Source organism: Trachymyrmex septentrionalis, unplaced genomic scaffold (assembly GCF_001594115.1).
Source record: "Trachymyrmex septentrionalis isolate Tsep2-gDNA-1 unplaced genomic scaffold, Tsep1.0 scaffold37, whole genome shotgun sequence".
In the NCBI taxonomy this organism is placed as follows: domain Eukaryota; kingdom Metazoa; phylum Arthropoda; class Insecta; order Hymenoptera; family Formicidae; genus Trachymyrmex; species Trachymyrmex septentrionalis.
This window is the reverse complement of record NW_017305536.1, coordinates 2882487-2885352: the sequence shown is the minus strand read 5'-3', so window position 1 is coordinate 2885352 and position 2866 is coordinate 2882487.

The window sequence follows — 2866 nt, the reverse complement described above, 5'->3', positions numbered from 1 at the left end:
GCGCGCGAGGCGGCAACTTTGTGCCGACTAGGCCGCTCGCAGCCAGAATCGCGATACAGCTGGCCAGATATCATTTTATTATACCTGCGGAGTGAGCGTGGAGGGTAGTTTATCAGCAGCCCGAGCGCGAATCCCGCGTTTTCTCTCCTTCTTTCTCTCATCCACTCTCCCGACTCTCGTTTTTTCTCCCTCGCACGCGTTTGACGCCCCTTTTACTTCTCTTACTCGATCTAACTCCGTTTCTCTTCTTCTCTCTTAGTCGTTACCGCCGTCTCGTTTTCTCCGTGCCGCGCCGCGCCGCGCCGCGCCGCGCCACGCCACGCCGGGGAATAATATAGTGCTGGCGGGTTCTAACGGCGGTAATGTATGGCCGACATTCCGGGCAAAAGAGGGGGGGGGGGCAAACCAGCCCAGAGGACGCCAAGGGTGAACAGGCCGAGCCACTCTGTCACGCAGTTTTCACTGAGCGTCTCTTCTGCTTCCTCTACCGCCTCCTCCTTTTCTCCCGTGTCGAGAGATTACCGCCTCCGATAATTACGACGTTTGCACCCACCGGGGCCGATTTGTCTTCCAGGTTTGCGGAGGGGCCGCAGGTTCGATGTCGAGCGTCACGCTCGCAAACGTTCACGGCTGTTGCTCTCCGCCCTTTTGGCACCCAATGTTGCCGCGATTATAAGAACGAGGCATGAAGAAGATATACGTTTCTATCGCCTTTTAATCGATCGGCAAGCACGACCGTTCTTTATCTCGTAGATTTATATTTATATATCTGTATAGACAAAAAGATATCCTTATTTATATTTCTAAAAGATATCTTGCCGCATCATAAAATGTCTAGTAAAAATCTCGCAGAAAAGATATCTTTTAGGAAATTCAAAATACACTTTATGCGATACTTTAAGATATTTTACGGACATTATGAAGAGATCTCGTGGAAATCTAAAAGATGTCTTGTGACATTTAAGATGTTTGAAAGATTTCTTTTGAAAGATATATTTTGTGAATGTCTTATAAGTATCAAACGTATCGCTGTCATTTAAATATCCTGTATAGATATTTCAATTTTTTAGATAGAACCGTAAGAAGATACACTATATTTTTACTTTCATTTTGGAGACTAATTTTAGAAATTAACCTTTAAGGCATCATTTCATCATTATGTCACTAGAATATGAATGAAAAAAATTTCATAATTTGCACCTTTTATTTTACCTTGTATTGTGTTCTTCTAGAAATAAAACTTCGCCGCGTTCATTTGTCGGCAAGCGACTTTAATGACAAGTTTACAGAATTTATATCCTCGACCAAATCTTTTTAGACATCTTTTAGACAACTTTCAAATATCTTTTAAAAATATCTCGAAGAGAAAAATATCTTTAATGAGACGTACTTTTCAGATTTCTCTTCAAGACCTTTTCTAGATAATCTCAAATCACATTATTAATTGCAAATATGATTAATATGCGTGAAATTTCATTTAAAATATACTTTTAACTCTTTCAGAAATCTAAACGAATATTTACTTGAGATAAGATAAAGGTAAAGGTGTATTTCCCGGGGAAAGATTCATTTCGACGATATGACGATAAGTAGCATACTATTTCATTCCGTTTTATTCCAGGTATGTAATCTGCCAATGAGACGAGTCTTCCGTAAAATATCCGGGGAGCAAGTTCGCATGCATATTGCAGCGACAGAAGATACTTTTTACGCATCGTGAATATTCCATAGATAAGAGAACGGTGATCAATGTTGAAAGCTGCGGCTTTCCGTAGATGCGGGTATTAAAATTAATTAAAAGAAAACGAAAATAATGATTGAAATCAATAATGAGCTCACGTAATGGAAATCAAAGTTTAATGCGGGCGCAGCGTGCGTTCGTGCAAGAGAGAGAGAGAGAGAGAGAGAGAGAGAGAGAGAGAGAGAGAGAGAGAGACCGTGTCTGTGCGAGACGTACAAAAACGCGTTAATTTAAATACTTATCTACACCTTGCACACCGGTCTCTAGCTTCAATCTTGCAATATAATTAATTTCATAATATTCCTTGACTTTGCCTCGCTTAATTGCTCACAATTAGCTGGAAAACGGCGATCCTGTCCGCGGCGCGCGAAGAGAGAGAGAGAGAGAGAGACGCAGACAGAAACGGACGTTTCCAAGAGGAGCAAAAGAGAAAAAGAGAGGCCGCGGGGAGGGAACCGAGCGAAGAAGCGGAAAGAGGCAAAGGGGTAAACGAGCCGCGTAGGCGCAAAGCAGTTAGCAGCGTCTCGGAGATTCCGTTAAGCGTTTAGTGGTAGAACTAATTACCGCTTGAGTTCCAGGGATACGCTCGGCGTGAAGCGGATCGCGATTGATACTCCGGTACTCCACGCTCGCGTACACTTGACGCGTATCTCGCCCATTCTTCCGCTATTCCCGCGCGCGCGCGCGCCCGTTCCTGTATGGAGATCGCCGCCTCCGTTCTTCTTCCGACGATCAGTCGCGGCAGATCCCGGTAGTTTACTTTCGCCGGAAAAAAGGAGTCAGCAACGATCCGCCCGGGGGAAGGAGGGGAGGGGGAAGTCACACGAATACGAACGCACGCATGTACGTATACATGTATACTCGTGGCGAGGCCGCGCTCGTAATTAAACTGACGCGAATGGGGCTAATAAATTCGTGCGAGGGCATAAAACGGGTCTTGTAACTCTATCGAGGTAATTGCGGCGACCACGCCTCGCCGCCGCGGGGCCGTGGTTCTCTTACGCCTTTTCGCATACAGTATACACATCGTGCTATGCGCGGCCGCGATAGTACCGGTGCGCCGCCGTAATATCATCGCCGCCGGGTCGTACCTCGTCAAGACGTCACGCGGCGACGTACTACCCC